Below are 23240 nucleotides of genomic sequence, written 5' to 3' on the forward strand. Positions count from 1 at the left end.
GAACCTGCTCATATCAGTCTTTGCTTTCTCTCCAGCGTCAGGGTGAGGTTCCTCCACCTTTGAAGGACTGAAGTGGATACCTCATTAGGCCTTGATTATCCTCAAGCAATTGCTTAGATTTCTGCCCTATTACTGATCTGCCTTTTTTAGCAGAGGTCGTGGAATGGGCAGTGGCTGTCTTGTCTTCGTTATAATGCATCATTTGAAACTTTTCAATTAAGCTTCAGATCAGGCCACAGTACTGAGACTGCTTTAACGAGGGTGAGTAATGACCTTGTGCTGCACGTGCTTTCTGGCACACCATCAGTTTTAATTCTTCTTCATCTTACTGTAACCCTTTGATACTTTGGATCAAGGGTTCTCTTGAAATGCTTTAAGCACATCGTAGGACTTTCAGGGACTATTCTGACATGGTTTCTATCCTTCTTGTCTCAACATAGCCAGACTGTCACCTGTAAGTTTTCCATATAAATTCAAATTGCCAAAGATTAAAAGGGAGCTGAAAATCTGGCCTGTGCATAGAACTGGGGAAGTCTGGCGTGGGTCCCTTGAGTGAGCAAACCTAAGGAAGATTCTGCTACGAGAGCAAGGTAACACCTTTGATGTGCCATGCCCAAGTACAGCAGTGCTATGATTAGAACAGAAAGCTACATTATGCTGGAGTAGTGAATTTAATAAGAATTACTGAGAGAGAGAGACTTCTAGAAATTCAGACTTCCAAGTTAATACCCATCTTTACTTTACATATAGGTCAAACTAAAACTCTGGTTTAGAACACAGTGTAGACCCTTACCCAGTTAAGCCAGTGACAGAAACCACATTGACATCAGCAGGATAAAGATCTTGCCTTTAAATTACGGGATATTTGGACCCACATCCAAACCCAAGCCTTGTAGGTGGAACCAATTGCTAAACAGGCTGTGTGTGGATGAAGCAGATCAACCAACCTTGGTATTTTCAAGGTGATTTCCTAGATCCTGGAGTCTCATAAACCTGGATTTCCTTCTCTGGTGAGAAGGAACAGCATCTAAGTATAAAATTTCTCTCAGTAAGAGTTTCCCAGAAGCCCCTTGACTTCTCCCAAGGTTTGTGGGCTCCTGACAGCTGACACAAGACTTCCATGAGCATAAGGCACTGAAACAGATACAGATTTAGCCATAAAAACTCATATAATGCTTCCATAGCTTTTAGCTATGAATATTTCACGTCTGGATGCACAAATCCTCAAAACACAGAGTCCTTTTCAACAGGAACGATTGATTCCTATTAACTGCACAAGACCAAGCACCAGTTGCGCTGAGGGGTCAGAGTCAGCATCCACAAGGGAGAGAAGCAGCTACAAGCCTCCACGCCAAACCATGTACCAGCAATACCACCAACGTAGCTATCAAGGAGACAGGCAGTGAGAATGGGATGGCAGCCTACGCCTTGCAGGCAGGTATGGGGGAGCCGTTGCTGTTTGGCCCATGGCCCTGGTCTGCCCCGTTGAGCTACCAAGCACAGGGACTACACTTGCTGAGCTTGCCAGAGAGGTGTGAATTTTCAGGTGGCTGTTCTAGTCTGAAATCTCCCCTCTTGGCATCCCAAAAGCTCCTCTCGTGGCTCACAGGGCACATCTTGGGCTGTTACCTTCAAGTAGGCTGATTTACATCAGACTGCTGACAAAGTCTGAGCCTGCCTACCAACAGAGCAAACAAGATGTTTAACAGTTCCCCTCCTGCTATAGTTTAGATATTGTCACCCTTAAAAGCAATGGACTGAGCTACTTAAAAGTAATAACTCCCTGTACCTTTTTTTTATTCTTCAAGCTCTTACATGCAGCATGAGGGAGGTTTATCTGCAAGGGTAGCAGAGAAATCCATGTGTTTTATTGTAGTTGGGTGGCACTACCAGGGAACTGAAAAAGCTTTCAAACTTGCTATCAATCACTTGATATATGCAGGAGGTGATCTTTATTGATATGCCTCTAGTCACCAGCTGAAATGGTTTGTCTTTCATTATACCCTTTATAGAAGCCTTTTTCACTGCACTTGCCTGGTGGCTTCTGCAGACCTGGTAACAGTGTACAAAACTCATTTCCCAAACCAAGCTTATTGGACAGAATATACATTTTTTTCCTGGGATGTAGCAGGCAGAAAACACTGTCATCTGACACTTTCTTGACTGCAAGGAGAGCAGATCAGCAGTACATTAGTGTCCTACAATAGCAGGCACAGAAAAGAGGTGAGGGAACTCAATGGATTTCACTCTAGACAAGATTATCATCACCAAGTCAGGACTGACTTCTTGGTTAACCCAACACTGTCACACCTATTTGCATGAAAAAAGGCAGGGGTCATTTAGCACAACCCTATTTACTGTGCACTGGAACACACCTTCTAGCTCCTGCAAGTCTTAAAAAGCTGCAAAGAGCAAACTGCAGTAGCATGCTGTATCCCCATCTCAGGTCCTCTAGGCAGCAATTATAAAAAATGGTTGTGTTATCGCCACATTTCAAAGTTAGAGTATGGCCACACTTGATGTGTGGCTCTAAACCTAGCAGCACTTGATCTATTAAACACATAAAGGGGTCTGTGTGTCAAAGGAGTCTGACCTAATCATGGGACAGAAACCACAGACTTCCAAACTCAAAACCCAGGTTTCTTCAGCTATTGACCAACACTTCAGAGCACATCCATACAATTTAAGTTTCATACTCTAATAGGAATACATAGCAATGCTCCTTTCAGAGGTGTTGCATTGATTAATAAGCTTGTCACAGAGGATGGAAATTGCTACATAAGTGTTAAGTGCTGTTAACTAATGAAAGACAATTCCATACATTCTGGTGGAATCCAGAGAACTTGAGCAAAATTTATTAGTTTCATTTGCATACATACTCTGCCTGACAACAGTGATCAAGCTGGTGAAAGTTATTTCAAATGTTTGTTATGCTCCATGACTACAGAAAAAAATTAGAGTGAAAATTCTGGCTCACAAGGCACAATTGTGCCTACCGAAAAATCTTTAATTTCTGAAATATATAGAGAGCATAAACAAATATTTCTCTCATCAAATTTGCACATGCCTCAGTGATATTTAGCTTAATAACTGTGCAAAGAAGGAACAGTATTGATGAAGTACAGAGCAACATTCTGCAGGAAAACTGCTAATGCTTTCCATTTCAGCCATATGTCCTCACTATGGGTTCAGGCTCTTTGGCAAACTAAAGAACATCTGTTTTAGGTACTTCCAGCTCAGTTTTTCTGTGATTCACCTTTGATGCCACATTACCAATATGAAACACTATGGACCACCTGAAACCTTCCTGGCACAGTGCTACAGGCACTCATTTTGGATTCTCAGAGGTCAAACTATGGTTTTCCTCAAATAAAACAATTTGGTGAGTTGCTGTATTTCTACATCGTATCATCCTTTCTGTAAAGACTTCCTACAGCAGAGTTTGGGATTAGAAACTAGGTCCTTAAACTCCCATTTCTATGCCTTTGCCAGAAAACCATGGTTTCTCTTGATTTCTGTAAACAGAAAAAAACCTGAACAGTTGACCAAGACTTGGAGGCTTCTGCCTCCAGGACTTCCAGAGAAGAGGCCCACTGTGTTTGTAAGCTAGCAGCTGGGAGCTGCAAGAGTCTCAAGGATATAGGATACTTCTCTGACACTGGTCCACTCTGTGCAGAAGCAAATCATTTTACCCTCAGATCTTTGCCTTTTTGTTTTTCTGGGCCAAGGCTGTCTCTTAATTTATGTTGGTGCTGCATCCTCCAGCACAATGGGGTTTTGATGGCTCCATGTGCTGCTGGAGTATGGCTTTCTCTGTCTCTTTTATTCTAACCAACCATTTGGAGATGGAGGGAGATTTCTACCTCTTCCCATTACATTGCTATGGAAAGAAAAAATTTTTTAAAAGCCCCAACAGGCATAATTTCTTGACATATTTGTACACACCCATTTTGCTAAGGGATGTGTTGTGCATCTACTGTCAATTGCTGAAAATGTAAGGTAGCTATGAAACAGAATATTCTTGTGTTTACCAAGAACCACTAGCCCTTTGCCTTTAACAGAAGATCTGTAGCCTAAAGAGGCAGCTTTAAGACCTCTCCTGACTCAGTTGCAATCAAGATACCATCTACTTAAATAAGCATTTGTACTCCCAGTGATTTTAGGAGATGAATTACTGATCTTATTACCATAGTAAATACCCTCGAGGCAATGCACAGGCCAACAGAATATTGCTTTCTGCTGGTACAGTACCCATTTCCAGAAGAACTCTAGGAATATTTCTAGCCATATGGTAATAATAAAAGATTTGCTTAGTCTGTATTTGCCAGAAAGTCCCATTTCCAGAAGTGGCTTTTAAATCTTTGACACTGTTCATGGGAAACAGCTTGTCAGCTATGAAAATATTCCTACCAGCTCCTGTATATCAGCCTTACCGGTGGGGTAAAAAGACTTGCAGGTGGCATAGCTCAGTACCAAGCAGAGAAAGTTTTCAGCTGACTTGATAACTGGCAGAGTAACGTTACCTGGATAGGCAAAGGCTGTTCTTGCCTGCCAGCAGCAGTGCAGCCTGTGGTGACCTTTGAGGACAGGCCCCTTTCCTCACACAGCAATGCATTCAAGCAGGCAGCAGAAGCCAGAGAAGGGTAGGGAGTGACGGCATGTGGGAGACTTCCAGCTCAAGCATACTCCATTCGTTTATCACTGAGCCATCATCTGGTCAACAGGAAAAGTTGATAAAACTGTTGCCTCCGAGGCTCCGTTCTCCTTGGGAATAACAAAAAGTGAAGCTGGTTAAGGTCAGCGCACAGGAGGCCCTATTGAAGGTGGGAGCAGGTTGGCCATGAATTACTGAGCATCATCTGGCATCACAGATAAGCAGAATGGGTAAGAGACTAGGCAGGCTTTACAATAAGGGATGGATTTAATTAACAATTGCACAGAGGGAGCAGACCGTAGCATTTTGGCACGAGGACATCCTACATCTGACAGTTACTTAACGAGACAGGGAGCACCCTATTATAAAAAAATATATTACTCCTCAATGTATTTTAAAAATTACATGAGAAACAATAACATATTGTATTACTTGTTCTCTCCAGAGCTGCCTGGTTACACCGGCACTGAGCAGCACAGGCTCTCTGCAGATATTCTGCACCGGGGCCTATTTAAAAACATTGGTCCAAACTTGGTTACAAAAGTACAACTCTGCTGAAGTCAGGGGGCTGTGCAGATGTAACTAAAGGCAGATGTTGATCCATATTAACTAAACTATTAAGTACATCAATCTTACCCAACCATCTGACACCTTGTCCCATTTCCCCATATTTTATTTCTCAAAAGTTTATTCAAATTCAGCCAGCTGACAATTTGCAAGCTTCTGGGTAATCCCTGTTTTGTAATTTCTTGCTTGCTGCTTGGGTTTGCTTCCCCCACCCCCACCCTCTTAAAGTTATTATTTCAGTGCTAAGTGAATCTTTTAATAATTTTGAAAGTCAAAGATGATCATCATTGCACAGTTCTAGCTGTTGCTCTCTTCAGTCTGAAAAAACAACAGCAACAAAACACCCAAGGAAAGAAGCTGAAATAAACTAGTTCAATTCTTATTTCTTTTCACATATGTGTTAGCAAAACAATTAATTAATTCACTAGCTCCTTACCTCATGGGTCTGTGTTCAAAGAAGAGCAGACAAGTGACTTTAATGATCCCAGCCTCAGTCCCAGCAGATGCTTAACTACATCCCACATATCAGTGCAGCTTCAGTGGATGGACCCTCCTCCTGGGGAGCCAAGCATGGGACACACCATTGCTAAAATAGGCACATATGGAAAACAGGAAAGTATATCCCTGAACACACCTGCCCAAGTAAATAATCTCTGCTCTTCATTCCTCTGAGTAAAGCACTGCCCAGTCACTGGAAACAATCAATGAGGGGGGAAAATTAGGTACTAATCAATCTATAGGAAAAGGGGTTCACAGTTCACAGTTCAGAGCTTCCCTACTAGTAATGCTCTGATTTCTATGTTATTACACTAGCTTTGAGGTCACACAATACAACTGACTTCAGGCATTTTCATTGATAACAAACAAGACTCACCACTGTACTGTTGTCCTTTTCTAAACACATCTGTTTACTAGAGCCCATCCTGTAGAGGTAAATTGCGTTTTCGGAATCATATTTAAAAATCAGAGCTGTAAATTGTACTCTTAAAAAAAAAAAAAAGCCCATAGAAAAAGTGTGACCTGAATGCATAAGAATTTTTTGAATGAATAGAGCCCTTAATATTTAGTTTTGCCTAATGAAGTAAGGCATGAATGTAAAAGGATTACTATTCCCGTAACGTTCAATTCACATACACAAAGTGTAATTCATGGAACCTGGCTCTAATTTTTTTCATATAAATAATTAATGCTGCATTTAAAGCATGTTAAAATGTTTTATTTCTTAATCAACTAATTTGACTGAGAAACAAAGATGCCTTTATTTTCATTTTCTTTGACTAGAGTTACTGTAGTAAAAGGTCCCCTCTAGCTTTGGCCTTCACTCTCTAGTTTGCTGCTGCCAATTAGTTTTCTAAAGTCACTATTTTACAAAATGTTTCTCACTTTTTAAAAAATGTAATTGAATGTCTGTACATCACAGAGTTTCTTGTGTTCAGACACGGGGTGTTAAACATTCTTTGGGTTGACTTGGGTCAGCTTTAAAAAATCTCAGACACTGAAACTTGAGAAGCAGTCGTGTGCTATAGTGTTTTCTCCACATCCTGTTAAGTATTAAGTGGTTATTTAAAATAGAGTGGTTATACTCAGCAACTGACTTAAAGTGCTCGATATAGTTTACAAGACGATTAATTAAATGAGAGCATTGCATTTGATGCACATGTATTTCCATAATCATTCACATTGGCCTATAGTTGCCCTTTAATTTTCATACTAATTAAAGTAACACATTGAACTGCAAATTGTAAATGGCTGCATTTCTCAGTAGATGTTAACACTGATGTAAGCTGAATGGCAAATAAAAAACCCCAAGAATTAAGCAGAGTGTTTTTTGACTCTGATCCATTCAAGTTTCTCTACTTATTCCATTACTGGACCATGTCCATATTTTAACAAGACTACATTTTTTTCTGTGTTTTCAGCCCCATATTTTTCTGAGGTACAATATGCTTATTTTTTTGTATTGTGGTGTCTGCTTAGTTGGTTTCCATCTGATACAATAGAGCAGTTATACAGGGTTCGCAGTTACAGATTAGTTTTTTTAAGTGGTGGTGGGACTGAGGTTTGTAATCTGATGGGCAGAATGAAAGAAAACCAAAATGTGCAGCTATTTCACCAGTAGTTTTACCTCTTAATTACATCTGACCCATTGTCCTCCTTGATTCTTGTTCAAATCTTGACATGGCTGACGTAGAACCCGAAACACAAACTGGAGGGCTGTACTTTCAGGTTGCATCAAGGAAGGGGGAAGTTACTCCCTAGAACATTTACTGGGACTTGGAAAAAAGAAGAAGCAGATAAGAACAATTATCCTGTGGCTCACACAGCTGCTGGCATTTCGACTTGGCACACGCTCTGATGGGGACCACTGCCTCTACCTCAAGCAGTCTCTAGCATGTAATGGACATATGGTAATTGCTATTGAATAAGAAGTAACCTTGGACTATAGGCATATGAAAAACACCTTTAAAAAAAAAAAATCCTTGACAAAAAAACCCTCTGTCAGGGCCAACAGCTCAAAAATTAACAACTAATCACTCCTTTCAATGTGTCCTCCATCTAATTGCTTCCATGATGAGGTGAGGTTTTTTTTTTCCTTTCAGAAATGAGCATTATAAAAGATTTCTTTTTAATTTAAAATGAAAAATTCCTCCACTCCCAGGTGACCTATCCAAGAGAAATAATAATAAGCACTCGATTGCTCAGAGAGCATCAGCTCTCACACATATTACAAGGCTGAGCGTTCATGCTCTCTTACACCCCCCACCCCGCTCCCTTCCCACAGCGTGTCCTATCTCCAGATCCTAACTTGGCTCGGTCCAAGATGTTATTTGTTAAAATTAACTTTCAGATCAGGCTGGAGTCAGTGTACTTGGCAAGGAGGAGAGGAACCAAGACAGCTTCGGGAGGCAGAGAGAGAAGCTGCAGCCTGAGCAGGGGTTTTTGGGAAGGGGAGCGGGCCACAGCAGCACTGCAGCAGGACACAGCCCCAAAGCCTGGTTTGCTCCCAAGTTTGTCAAAGTTGCCTTGAGTGCTTCCCCTACATCTGCCCTCAGTCCCCTGGGCTGCAGCCAGGCAGGGCTAAGTCCCTGCTCCCGCCTTGGTGGGGGCACCCCAACGTGACTGTTCCCCTTATATGCTTTATTCTAGCAAAAGTCTTCTGAAGTTCAGTCATGGCAATGCTGAACAGCCACACATTGCAAAATGAATGGAGTCACGCTGAGGGAAGACTGATGGACTATGGTAATAATGCAAGACCCTTTTTTCCCCTCATAAACCAAATTTCCCTTACATTTCTGGAAGATTAAATTAGATTTAGTGAGGTTTTGAGTGAGGTACTGGAAAAAAGATTCTAAATGCAAGGCTGGTTTTTACCTGACCTTAACTACTACATCAGCTACCACTGCTCCAGTACATTTATATATGGAAATGTATACGCACTTCAGCTTAATTACCTAAGGACTCCACAAAAGAAAGCCTTTAAAATGTTTTAATTGCAAATTTAGTCTTTCCAAGAACTACACAACAGTGGTATTACCCATTGACTAATTAACCATATATTTGAGCAAAAAAAATAAAATAACTCTCAGCTACATGGACACAGTCCTTCTTGCCTTAAGTAGATGATGCATGTAAACATGCACATACAGAATTAAGTAGTAATTTGAGTTTGCTGGATTTTGTTTTTCCTTTGAGACTGGTTGCTGTAACATTAGACTTATTTTCAAGTTTACCCTCAAACCCTGTTGTAAAAAAGGGGTTATAAAGGAAAAAAAAAAATCCTAAAAATAAAAAGCTCTTGAAGCTTTCTGACTCCCTTGACACAAAAGGACTTGGTGCTTGCTATATTTCCAAGTGGGAGGTCCAGCTGACTCTTCCACTTGGACACAAATCTCTCCTCCCCCTCTTTTGCTCTCCTAACTTTCTTTTTGCACTCACCTACTAAATACAACATGGACTTTCTCTTTCTCTGCTGTAGCCTGCAGAGATTGTCTCAGATGGAATTTGGCTAGTGAGGCAGTCAGGCAATTTCAGTTGCTGACAGGGCAGTTTGCTTTGCAGAGTTCCAGGCTGGTGCTACAGCCCCAGTGGGACCATGGAGCAACCTGGAATAAAAGTAGGGCCGAAGAGTGCTGTTTCAGCTCAGCAGGGTGCTGGGCATCCAGGAAGGGTGTTTACACAAAAGCCAAGGGCCTGGGAAGTCTTTCACCTTTCTAAAATCAAACCCTTTTTACACAGCTTCATGACAGCTGGTTATGATGAGCAAATTACAACTAATTTCAAAGCCACTCTTGGGCACAATTGTCAGGCTTTCATTCAGGAAACTCTCTAAACAAGCACTTAACTTTAAGCAGGTGCCTAAATCCCATTGAACACAGTAGGATTTATACACCTGTTTTAGTGCTTTCCTGGGCAGGGATGGCCCTCAGCAAGTGGTATGCCACATCCCAGGAGTCCCAAAGTCCAGGTGGCTTATTCTTATCCAGGTTTAATTGCCACTGCCCAGCCAGAACTGGGATCACACCACCACTAACCAGATTTTTATTTTAATGCACATCCTGCTGTACTGCAAACCTACTGCAGCCCTGCAGGCAGCATTCCTGCTAACGAGCTGCAGCACAGAAATCTGAGCATGAGAGCCATCTAAGAAGGTTCAGTCACAAACTGCCGCTGTGGATAGCAATGCTGTTTCAATCCACGAATAGCACATTAGAACCGTTCCTTGAAGTTGCAGCTGGGGCTTTTTTTTCCTTTTTTATTTTTCTGAAGACTGTCATCACGGTCCTGGCACAGCTGGGATAGCATCAGGAGCCCTAGCACCAGAACTCCTCTCCTACTGCAGAAGCAGAAAGTGGAGAGGGTGCACATTTGTGGTAATCTCCCTTTTACAAGATACAGATGAGCCTGCTCAGTGGCAAAATTAGCATGCTGAGAAAAGCTCTTCTCACCCTAGAGCAGCAACCTGCAGAGCTGGTGGGGGGAGAAGGGAAAGAAGAGGTTAGCAATATGATAAGTAGGGTGAAGTACTTTTTTTGAGCATTAACACTGACCTAGGCAAGACACAGAGTTGAAAAGTAGCAAGCATTTTCAATGAAAACCCCTCCATGTTTCATAAACTTCCAGTCATTCTTGTTACTTAATTGGAAAGCAAACCCATAGTTTTTATTTGTCTTCTTCTTTCTGTGCTGGCAAGAGGAGAATGGGAAAGGAAACAGAAAGGGTCATGACTAAGCTTTCTAAGGTCTTTCTTTTTGATACTGTGCCTTGCTTTGGTTATTTTTTCATGACTTATTTTCACTTAAATAAAAGGTTTCAGAAAAGCATTTGTTTTGGTTAAAACCAAAATAAATCTTATCTATCATGGAGGGGGGAAAAAAACAACTGGCTTTAAGGAAGACAACCTCTTGTATCAGTGTGCTTACGTATTAAAGAGGGCATGTGAGTCAAAAATGCACAGCTGGACCAGCATAGGTCAGATCTGTGGGAAAAAAAAAAAGGATTTTTAACAATCTTTCAGCCCTCTCTTTATTAGACCTTAATTAAATCAATGGGTCAAAGCAACAGAGGGGAAAAAAATGGTTCAGCTAGGGGACACTAATCAACTCCTTTCAGTGGATTGAAAGATATCTCTTAAGCAAGAACTAAGCTTTAAACCAACATCTGCCTCAAGTAACACATAGGTATTATTCCTTAAGAAAAAAGTATTTGCAGGACTACTTTTTCTTGAAAACAAAAAACTATTTATAAAAGAAAATATTGCTAATAATCACAAAGTAAGTCAGTGAGCATGCTTGAATGAGGACAACCAGTCAAAACTTTTGGGTTTTGGTTGAACACCATCCTTACATGTGAATTTGACAGAACCCAGTGCTGAAGTACCATCTCTTGAGCCCGTTGGTGGTGTTGGATTCAGATGATGACACAGCTGTGCTGACCATTAGACTTGTGAGTAGTATTTTAACCATTTACCTAGGTTAATCAAAAGTCTGGATTTGCTTATTTTTGTCCCCACAGATTTTGGCTAGAAAGCTGAACACTCCCTAAGATCCCACCATTATGCATGACAGAAAGGACAAATTCAGTTACATCAATGCAACCTCAGTAGCATCAGGGAAGTTGAAAGGCTTCCTCCCTGTGACAAAAGGTGACACTTGAAGCACAGCAGACAACATGACTGACAGAGTGAGTGCTGGCAATACTCAGCAAGAGCCTGGCCCCAAAACTAGCATGCAACTCCCCTGCAAGGGTTGTATTGCAAACACAGACAGTACAGAGAGAACATACTGAAAGAAAATGGTTAAGATGAGAATCCCACCTTGGAGACACCAATGATTACTTGTGAGGATATTCAAACACAAAACCACCATCCTTGTTCTTCACAGGATACATACAGCAAGCTTGCCCTGCAGGAGCCAAGCCAAGCAGGGAGGCTGAGCTGGCATGCAGCGTGGTTGTGTGCCTTTGTCCCAGCATGAGCCCAGGGGAAGGAAACATAACTCAGAGCTGGAGTTTTCTCCCCTGCACACTCCTAGCCGTGGGAGAAGTCAGCTTCCCCTGTGCCTGGGTCATGGCTGGGGACAAAGAGCACCTCCCTGGTTCTTGTCCCTTTGCTAGGTTTTGTGCAGATCAAGGTCATTTTGAATATATTTGTCTGATTCTTACCCTAAATGCAGACCCAGGATCCAGGAAGCTCCTGTTACAGCCCTACAAAAGAAAAGACAGATTTATTGCCTTCTTGATCTATGCTGCATAAAGAGACAATCTTACGTCTTAAAGATGAAATAGTAGATTTTAACTAAAGCATAACAGTCAGCAATGAAAAAAGTCTGATTCCCAATATTTATCTATTAAATTACATATAATACCTCAGATTAGCTTACAATTGAAAACCTGCTTGTTCAGGTACTGTTAGTCATGGCTGGTTCTGTAACATTACTAAGGGAACTACTCTCTCTCTCTTACCTGAAGAGCATTTGGAGCAGCATTACATGAGACATTTAGCCAAAGAAAGCAGTGGTCTTTCCAAACCCCCAAATGACTCTGTGCAGTTTTCATGACAGGATGCATCCAGGAAATATCACCAAGTTGCCATACAATATCCCTGCCTTATTATAATAATAATAATAATTTGTCTCTACTGCTTAAACCACTGTTGCATAAGAAAGTTAATATTTCCAGGGCACTGGGTGGGATACTTTTCTGGAAAACATGCTCTCAACAGGAAACCCAAACACAGTGCTAGAGAGTTATCTTAAGTAGATTTAAATAATTAAATCCAAAATTCTCAAACCACTTGCTGTTTTAAATTTATTTCTTTAATAACAAGCTGTTTCAGCAACACACTGGATTAGGGTTTCATTTATTCAAAATTTAAGGTCTGTCCCACTCTGAGTGTTATTTTAAGTATTTAGGGGAAATTTTGTGCTTGTGAAAACGAAGAGATTGTTGCATTATAAATTCATTTCCTCTGTTATTGCACAGGCCATGCACAGTGCAGCTGTGAAAGCGCCATAAGAGCCCCAGCAGTGTCCTCAAGCTCAACCTAGACGGGCGAGCCTTTGTTTTTGCACAAAGAGGAGCTGGCCCTTTCTTAGGTCTTCAGCTACAAGTACTTCCTAAACAGCGATGCCAACACCACTCAGTCATGCCAAACAAAGAGGGGGCGTTTAATGACAGCGATGACTGTCCGCTGGGGAGGCAGCCCAGGTGCCAACAGACATTTTTGTGCAGGACTTCCAAGCAGGGTTGAGCCCGGTGCCTGCAGCACTGCACCAAGTGGCGTAAGCAGCTCCTCCAGCAGGTGTTACCTCGTAAGGAAGGCCTTAGCGGCGCTTGCCATCCGCACAAGCTATTTTACAAACAAGCGAGTTTCTTATACGTTCTTCATCACCTCCAGGCATTCATATTCTTTTTAAGTACAGGAACATTAATTAGATTTTGACCACAGACCCCGGATTTGACTTACCCTGACAGGGTTTCCATTAGTGTAATCTGTAGGGGAATTCACTGTTTTAACATCTGTGCGCCTAAGGCCTATCTCACATTTACTGCCGTAGCCTGAAAAGCCTCCCTTGTACGGCTGTGTGTTTCTTCATGCTCCCAATTTCACAGAAGTCATTTCAGCACCAAACAGTAATTAGCAAAGGGATGGGCCTCGGCTGACATGAATGCAATTTATTGTTTTCCACAAGGCCCTGAACCGAGCAAACAAAGAACACAGTCTTGCTGTCTGGCATTTTATTAACTTGTATTGTGCGACATACCTTACTGATGGGAGATCTCCGAGTAAATGCAGCCACTAGTATGCAGTAACATGTGTGCTTTTGAAGAATATTAATTTCAGTTCAATTAGGCAAGTTTTGCGGGACCTCAGCCTCTAAAATAGGACAGCCACTTTTATAATTATCTTCTGTATTAACTTTATCACCACCCGACTTTTTACATAAATGCAACCTTTCATCTTTAAAATGCCACCACTTCTTCAATTTTGGCAACCGTACAGCATTGCTAATTATTTGCTCATTATGTGTGGTTAACTGATGAATCATTAATAAATGAATGAATGGCTAATATATTTTTATGGTAATTGGAGATATAACTGATTGCAGACTTCCTTTGCTTCTCAAAACTGCCCTGAATGAGCAGTAGCTGCTTAATTGTTTACAGATGATATTTATGCCACTGACAAGCTCTTCCCATCACTGTGGTTTATCAGAGGTGAGCCCTCCCTGTGCCAGTCGCCGTGGGCATGGAGGGGTGATGCTCTCCCTTCCCTGCAGCCTTGGAGCAGACAGGCATGTGCACACATTTCAGACGGGTTTCCCACCAGCTCCCCATGATGGCTGGGAGCAGAAGTACTGACACCATTGCATTTATTGTTGGCATTTCCAAGTAATACCATACCATGACATGGAAATGATACCTTTCTGCAAGTCTTCTCCTGCAGCCTGGGTGTCTGCAGTGAGTACCACCGATAGGGCAGAGAAATCAGGCTCCGGTGACATTTTGTTTTAACTCCATACTGTGCATTACAGTAAATGGCTTATATAACCTCTTGCTGCCAGTGCGCAGTTAATGAATTCAGAGGTAATTGCTGGGTTGATTTCTTCCTTTCTTTCTTTCTTTCTTTCTTTTTTTTTTTTTTAATAACCTATCTTTCCATAAATCATTCTTAGGGTATACAGTTCCAAAACACAGCATTTAAATCTGCTTGACAATTCAAATCAAAAGACATGACAGTAAGATGGCCAAACAAGGCTCCTTTAGCTATGAACACACGTCCTGAAGATCAAGTTAAAAATGCAAAGGAGATTACCAGTTCTTAATTATAATTATTTAACCAGGTGGGTAGTTTCTCTAATGAACATTTCTATGAAAACAGAATAACTAATGATGGTCTTAAAGAAGTCTTTGTCTTCCCATGTACTAATGATCACATTTATAAATATGCAGGAAGGCCCCCATGTACATTGCTAATGATAAGTAATTAAGCACCAGGCGTCAAAAGCTATAGAAAAGGGTCAGGGTAATGCAAGAGAAAATTAAAAATGCAATAAAATAAGTTGTGGAGCAAGATTAAATTTCTGGCTTCTGCAGGCCTGGCTACAAAGAAATCTTTTCCCCCTTCAGTATAAACCAGGGCTGCTGTGGGGTATCAAAACAAAATCTTCTAAGCACTTTCATTAGATTTTACTTGCCTCTGTGCTTGTACTCATATTAAAAACAAGTGAACCACCAGCCATTTAAAACAGACGCTATATTCAGTAAAGCTGCAGTTTCTCTCAATGTTTATGAGAAATCACTGTGGTTGAGATTATGACTATCACTAACCTCCTCAGCAGCATTTCAAAACTTCTGATGAAAGAAAACAGGGACGCATTAAAATTGAAACCTGATTTTGTTATTATTTTTTTTATTCCGGAGGTCCGTGCATGAAGGGCCTGTGATTTGATCCCTGGCAGGGTCCCCACCAAGGAGACTCAGACCCGAGACGCGCAGAGGGCTGGCTGGAGCCCACAGCTTTACTTCGGCCGCTGAACCCACACCACAAACCATCACGAAGCATTAAAGGCACTGCTCAAATTATAAAGAAACAGGTTGTCTTTGGTAGCAAAGACCTGTTTGTCTCTCTAAATGTAAAGCTGTTAAAATCAGGTAATGCTGACACTCCCCTGGGAGTTTGGCAGAGCCAGAGAGCCGCGGTCCCTGTGCTGCTGCTGCCTGCCGCAGTGCCTGGCAGCCATGGGCCCTCGCCACAGCTAGTCCCCCTGCACCCGAACCCAGCTGCTACTGCAGTTCAGGGTCCCAACAAGATGACAGTCTGGGTCTAAAGGAAATAGCGTACTATTGTTATTTCTCACTGAAAGTAGAATTCAACATGTTTTTTAAAATCATGGTGAGGAAACAGTAAAGAGTAGAGGGAGGGAGAGGCGGAGCGAGAGGGACACAAACAAGTGCTGTCCCTTTGCTGTGCACCTTACAAAATGGTGCCTCTGTAGCTGCTGCAGCCTGGCCGTGTCACAGGCCCACGGCCTCCCTCAGCATGCTCCCCCATGGGCAGCAACTTCACAAGATTTCTTGGCCTGATCTCAAATTTAACCAATTGGTTAGTTTAAAACACACACAGTCCTCATTTTTAGAGCTTGTGGACACTGGCATTAATTGCAAGTAATGCTGTGGCATTTCTTTCAGGTAAAACAAGTGACTCCCTGGCAATTCCATCCTTCCAGGACTTCATTTTGAAATTAATATTTGACTTCCAAGCTGACCTTTCATTGCCTCACACCGGGTATTTCTAGCACTGCCTTTAGCCCAGCCACGGCTAAAGCTCTCGCACGAAGCACCACAACCAGCAGAGTGTGCAAGCCCTTGCCGGGCAGCGCCATGCGCACTGACGAGTCAGCTTGGTTTTCGCTTTTATGGGCTATGCAGGCCAGCCTGCCTGTTCGAGCTGTTTCATTTTGCCTGCAGCCAAAAATCAAATAACCTGAAATAAAGCTTTGACGGTGAGCCACCGCGGTACAAGCGAGCGCGCTTGGCCCTGAGAGCGGAGCGCGTGCCGCTGAGGTGCGGCACACGGCCAAGCTGCACCTGGGGCTGAGGCCCAAACCCACCCTCTGCCGGCACCCACCCCCGGCAAAACACCTGAAGGGACATCCCTGAAGAGGACATCCTCGGGGAGTTCATGATCTCCCGCTGATGTCATCTTATTCCCTTGGGACGATGAGCCCGTGCAGGCCCCAGGCGGCCCCAGATGAGGGACAGCCTGCACCGCCACAGTCCTGCTGCCACGGCCGGGGGCTGCAGGGAGGCGGGACGAGTGTCTGCGTTGCTGCTTGCAACCGCTAAAATACAAGAAGGATAGGAAAAGCAGGTATTGAATTACAGTTATCTTCAATTAAAAACATGTTTATCTTTGAAAATACATATCTGTTACTGACAAGCTCTGAAAACCACTGCTCCAAGCCTGTCAGTAAAACCAAATGTTAAATGGAAAATATTTGCCAGGATTTAAAATTAGACCTACACATTACTTACAGATGTTTCAATGAAAAACACTTGAAACTCAACCACACAGAGTAATAAACCCCACAATGGTGTATTTTTTTTATACTTCAAGTTAATTTTTATTATATAAGTAGCCATACGAAGAAGCCATTGCATACTGCTTAAATTAAATGTGGAGGAATGAAATCAGCAGTATCCCTTTACAGCATATGGTCCAGCAAATCAAATTATAAAGCTTTCCACATCTCATTAACTGCAATGAGTACAGTGAGATTTCTAATAAGTCACTTCTTTTTCATGTGAGAGGTGAGCAGTGACTTATTGTAAGTATTCTCACAGGATGACCCTTGTGCTGAAATTAAGAACTAATCTAAAATGGGAAAGGTCATTTGGTCAAGTCTGATCATAACATTTCCTCGTTATTGTTTTAGTTGGCATTGAAGCACATGCTTTCCCGGTGCACCAGCTGAAAAATGCCTTTGATAATTTCACTGACAGCGAGTAACCCACACACTGCCATTTAATGAGTTTGGGCTGGATTAGCTGACAATAAAGAATACAGTATAAATGCTTTTATAGAATGGATTTTTCAGCAGGAAAATTTCATACAGGCGTACTTAACTAATTTATTTGCATTTACCACTGAGATGTCAGTCCAAGTACTGCTCTGGTGCAAACTTCTGGTCCCCAATTAGACAGCAGCCTCCCAAATTTCAGCCTCCCCTTGAAGGGAACCTGCTCCCTGCTCCCCACTCATGGCCCACCTGTAGCTGTGGCTTTGGTTGCAGCAGGCACGCCAGGGAGATAACTGCATTGAAACTCTCACTTCCTCCTCTGCACAGAAAATCAAATCATTGTACAATTGCTCATCATGTGGCTTTGCTTTATGTGGATTCCTGATTTAGTGGCAGATCTGGTCCAGGAACTGAGGTATTCCTGGCTCCCCATCCCGGGCTCAAATCTCTAACCTGAATCCAATCTCCTTCCGCCATCAGCCTGAAATTGTTTGCTATAGGATATGTTGACCATAAAAATACGGCACAGTGCACAATGAGAGAAACATCTCAAGACAGTGGAAAAGAGAAAGCTCAGCCAGGCCAGCTGAAACACTTGGGAGGAAAATCAACAGGCTGTTTTTAGCAATTACAAAGTTGTTGGCTGATCTGATGTAGCTGGGCAGGAAATTCCATAGTGTTTGGAAACCATTGACAAAAATGTTCTGGCACTTGTATTCTCCATTTTGTACTTCAAGAAGAGTTAATGCGCTGTGCCCAAGAAATTCAGCATGTGAAGGAAAATGGGAGAAAGCTTTTCAAATAAATATGGAGACGCATAGACTTCCACAGTAGAAGAAAAGTACTGCGACTTACTTGAAACCTCCTGACACAGCACTCTAATGACTGGGCAGTAGCGGGAACGTGATTGTTCCCGCCAGGACGTTTCGCTTGGTTATTAACCTAATGGAAAATTCTGGAGGACTTGTAAACCAATCCTCAAAGGATGGATTTCTTATTTGGTCTAAAAACACTGCCTTACTTTCATGCAGCCACTACTGAGAAGTCTGAAACCAAGCTACTGTTTAGGTTAATTTAATTCCCCCTTAATGTTCATTAAATACTAAGTTGTTATTTTAGGGCACGTCAAGATGAGTTGCTAGAGCTAATTTTTGGAAAAAGCAGTGTTTGAGTGCAAAACGCAGCGTGCAGGGCATGTTCATGTCATTTCCTTTCAGCTATTTTAAGCAGCTAGCATCAAACCTGTTCAGAAGTCCTGAGGTCCTCAGGTCCATTAGTGGGGACCGGCAGGCACCTGTGCCCACCCCAGGCCCTGGGAAGAGGGGGACATGGGCTCAAAGCACCTCCATCAGATGGCAGGCAGCCATGGGCTTGCTCTGAGCAGAGGCTGAGCCCTGGCAATCAGTGGCAGCAAGGAAGAGAATAGAAGGAAAGGGAGGACGGGCACCATGAGTCTCTGGTTCCACTGACCCACAGCCACCCCTGTGGGGCACCAGCTCCACTGTCAGCTTGTGCTTCCCACCTCCCCTCTGCAACAGCTAAGCCTGCTTTCACCCTGCTTTCCAAAACATTCGGTGGGTTGGGTGGTGTTCTTTTTAAGTTGCATCTGAAAATTCAGCGGGTGGGCAAACCTTAAAAACATGAGTTGGAATGGTGACACTCAGACTGCAGAATGCCTGAAATAACAATTTTTTTTGGCAGACATGGACAACTCTCACATCTCACTAGAATTAACTTTCGACCTCCAGACCTCAGAGAGTTGGAGTTTCAAAAAATGCAGCCTTGCATGATGCGCACTGAACTACTGCAGTTCTCATGTGCATACAATCTGGCAGCTATGTATGCAAAAGTTTAAATTAATTAAGGCCAGAACAGACAATGTACTTTAAAACAACCTGAGTTGTTTTGCAGCAGTTAAGCTGAATGCATCAAACAAAAGCTCTGCCTCTTCCATTGTGCAAGGATTATGTTGTTCAGAGTACAGTCCTTCCACACTCCCATTTATATGCCTTTAGCATCTGCTGAAGATCCTGCAGAAGGGCAGCATGTGACGGCACAGTTGCAGGGCCTCCAGTGAAAAAGGATCTCATTTAAGAAGGCGTTTGCCCCTCTCCACCGAATTCATCTGATGCTCTTGATTGCGCCTTGTTACTACATTTATCTAACTACATATTGACATTCTGGGCATATGGGAAAAAACTGGAAAAAGCCAAAGTGATGATATACTTGAACACAGCACCCTGCAGCTGTTCTGGAGGGACTGATTTCCAATACGCAGGGAGTCCTTAGTGAACTTGTAGCTCCTACTTTGAGAGCTTGGCCAGCTCGGTCTGCATGAAGGTTCAGGGTGTATGGCATGGGCATGAGGTCACCCTCCCAGGCTCATCAGAGCCACAACTGAGCAAAGCTATTGCTTTCCAAACACCAAATGTAGGCAATTGCTATTAGCATTTCCATGCATGTTTTACTTTAAATAGTTGCTGGTTGCTCATCCTTCCCGTAGCTGAAAATTACCTACATACCTAAATGCATACAGTTGTTATGTGCCTGCATACATTTGTTTTAAAATAGCTTATGCATATATAACACAGACACAAAAGTTCTCCGATGCTTGTTCCTGGAGGGGTAATAACACAGAAATATTTAAGATGATTCAACAGTGGACGGCTCAGCAGATGTCTCCAGCATGGTGCAAGACATTAACGTCTGCTGACTCATCATCGGAGTTAATTCCTGCCTGGCTCATGTTCCCGTCATCTCAGCAGCAATTTAGTACTTGGTGAATTTTCTCTCATCAGGAGTAAATGTTATCACAGACTTGTGATTATGTGCTATTTGAAACTGGTAGAGCTAAAGCCATGTGTGATAATAAAAGGTAATTGTTTACCTTTGAAGTTGATATCTACGGCCTTCGCTGCACTCTGCAGGAAATTGGGCCAGTCCAGGACTGCTTGGGCAGCCGGGCTGTGTCTGACACCCCTTGCCAGGGTGTGAAAATGAGGTGGGTGCACGTGCAGAAGTTGAAACAAGCTAGCGGCACTTTTATAGACTTGTTTTCCCCTACTGAGTGAAGCTGAACACAATAAAAAATTCAGCAAGGAAAGAGTTCCCCTTCTATTTAATGTAATGACATTGCTGGCTAGCGTGGAGTAATCAAATTTTCTGCCGGTGGGAGGATGAGTGATACAATACCATCTACAGCTATGCAATACCATCTGCGTACCCATAATCATACCTGAGCATAGATGCAAGTGTCACAGTCATGACGGAAGGTACAGGAGTGTGTCAGCATCAGGGTGCCCAGTGGCTTAAGCCCAACCCTCAGCCAGCAGCGCTGCTGTCTTCATGGGGTCCTGCCACACTTTGGATGCGAGTGGTATCCAAACACCTGAGGCTGCAGTTTCCCATGTGTACAGCCACCATGTCCTGGGACACAGCACAGCCATCATCACCTCCACATCTGGGACAGGTCACTCCAGCATCCCCACAGCCAATGTGTGCCAGCTGATGGACGCCCTGCAGGAGACAGCATTCTGGGTGCTCCGAGGGCAATTTTTCTTTCAGTAGGCAGAAGCTGGGGTGCAGTTTCATACTGACCTTAGGAAGCGGAGCCATCAGTGTCCAAACCTGGCTTTCCAGCAACCAGCCTGGCCACAGGCAGCCACAGGCTCCAGCTACCATGAATTCCCTAATTTAAGAAACAGGAAAGGTGTAAATCAGAATACCAGTTGAAGGGATTTAGTGTTTGCAACATACGCTATTAACATGACGTTAGCTTTCACAACTAATTTTCAGCAGATTATTACTATTCCTAACAGAAATGGCCAGGGAGATGAGAGTTCTCAACATTTTTGCCTGCTTTTCCTTATTCTGCCTTATCCTCCCAAACAATCCACACTGGAATTCATAAATAAAGACATATGCACATTTGGAGAGTGTTCACATCAATTATCCCACTTTTTTTTTTTGGAGCTGGGAAGAAGGTATATTGCCTAAATGCTAATGCCTATGGATCTTTAATATTAATGTGATGCTCAAGAGATAATTACTTCTCATGAACTGGAATAAGTCTGGCCAAAAAGGTTGAACACATCCAAAATTCAGCTGATTTCAGCGCAGCTAATTCTGGTTGAGGTTTTTTTCTCCCCCCCTGGACACACTGCCAGATGTAATAGAAATAAGCCCCATTGAAACTGGCTGAGGATACGTATCATATTCTGATTGGTAACAGATTTGCAGATTATTGGAGAGGGGAGGAGAATTTACTAAAAAACAAAAGTCAGTTAAAATACCATTATGGTTCAGGCATAACCCCCCATGAAATAAGAGTCTTTCCCAGGGAGGATCCTCAGATGGAAACATACCTCCTGCCCTGGCACAGGATCCCAGAAAGAAGCGAGAGGAAACCGTCTACTGTAACCCTGCCCATGGCTGAATGCAAGAAAACTCTGGCGCCAATGGGACTTCTGGAAAAAGAAGAAAAGATTAGGTTTGGATTGAACTAAAACCTAGGATCGTCAGACCTGTGGCAGTGTGCTTTGTGGGTAATCTATAGGGAACGGCAAGGTTCAAAGCCAGAGTGAATAAAAGCTGCCTCTATCACTTTACAGAGGGAGAAGCATCTTGGTCTTTTGCATCAAGGCATGGGAAGGGGATAGCCCTTGCGTGCCTGCCCTGCAAAGCAACATTGAGCCCAGCTGCCATGAGCACGGTGAGTTAATTTCTGCAGCGTGGAAAACAGCACCTCACTGTGCGACTGCTTTCCAGAAAGCTGCCCAAAGCAGGGTTGGGAAGTGAGGAAAGGAGCTCCTGGGCGGCCCAGCTCTGCCCTGGCTCCTCCATCCTGCTGCGGATGAATCATGTACGGAGCCAGAAAGGAAATAAATGCAAACACATGGTAGTCAAAATGGCTTTCATAGAAAAGAAAACATTGGGCTGGAGCTGCTATAGGTGTGCAGCACAGCGTCGGTCCTGTGTGGGATGGGCATCTCTCAGTGCGCAGCTTTGCGCAGCCGTCTGCCCTGGCACGGGGAGTTATGAACATTTCCTGACTTGCTAAAGCTGTTTGACAAGGTCAGGCTAAATACCTCATTTCTTCATAGCTGAGTTTAAAATGTTTAATTTACATGGTCCTGTTTGACATGAGAAAGGCTGGAAGAGGGAAAAAGAGGCAGCAGAGCAAAGGAAAAAGACAGCAACCCTGGATACAACAGGAGTGAAGGGAGGTAAAGAGGAAAAATCTAGCTGGAAAGAATATGGCTGTCTACTTCTAGCACTAAATGCACATATACACTTAAACATATAGGTTACAAATTCAAATCTGGAAACATCATATACTTAACCCATGCCACTTTTATTTCACTTCCTTATATGAGGACTGTTTGACGTTTTCTAATTGCACTTCCATACCCTCAGCTTTCCATAGCACCTCCCTGCAAAGGAAGGTGGTAGCCGTGAGGTTAGCTGTGGTGTAACAGAACCCTGCTGCATGACCCCCATTTCCTTTGCTTTGGAAGAAGGCTTTCAGCCAGGCGTGGTCTTGCTTCTCCTCAAGAAGTACCCCTGCAGCTGCTTTTGCTGAGCTTTCTGCTCTGATGGGAGTGTAAAAGCACCCATAGAACATGCCCATAATACTTATTTTGGCGGTCTGACAGCATCTTCCCCATGAAGTAAAGGGGAAATACAACTATATTTTCAAGAAAAGCTCTCAAAATTTGATGGAACAATGGGCAAAACAAAACTTACTCTCCTGGCAGACCTTCTGTACTCCCCCTCTGAAACAATGTGACCTTTTACAAACTGTGCCGGTACTGCAGCTTCCTAAAAAGTCATAATGGTTTTTCTCTAAGCATGGTCAACATAATGATTTTCACCACACTCTTCCATCAGTGCAGCCTGGAGCTTGCTATGTGTTCTTGGGCCTTGCTCCTTTTACTATCTGGGCAGACCTTTCCATAACAAAAGAAGATGCCCCATTTTAATAACACAATGTGTCTTTC

The 23240-nt window shown here is 42.9% G+C and overlaps 1 long non-coding RNA gene across 1 annotated transcript in view; it reads right to left on the bottom strand.

Annotated features, from left to right (window-relative positions):
- The window catches only part of LOC114012460 (uncharacterized), a 90332-nt gene that overhangs the window by 58528 nt on the left and 8564 nt on the right, over positions 1–23240 (bottom strand). The window contains exons 3-12 of the long non-coding RNA XR_008748983.1: positions 21606–21707; positions 20839–20929; positions 20477–20757; positions 16364–16563; positions 11882–11923; positions 10642–10697; positions 9158–9324; positions 7347–7494; positions 5658–5777; positions 4524–4764 (exon numbers count right to left, since the gene is read on the bottom strand). This is a non-coding gene — a long non-coding RNA (uncharacterized LOC114012460). The remainder of the gene's footprint in view (positions 1–4523; positions 4765–5657; positions 5778–7346; positions 7495–9157; positions 9325–10641; positions 10698–11881; positions 11924–16363; positions 16564–20476; positions 20758–20838; positions 20930–21605; positions 21708–23240) is intronic.

Source organism: Falco peregrinus, chromosome 10 (genome assembly GCF_023634155.1).
Source record: "Falco peregrinus isolate bFalPer1 chromosome 10, bFalPer1.pri, whole genome shotgun sequence".
Classification (NCBI taxonomy): domain Eukaryota; kingdom Metazoa; phylum Chordata; class Aves; order Falconiformes; family Falconidae; genus Falco; species Falco peregrinus.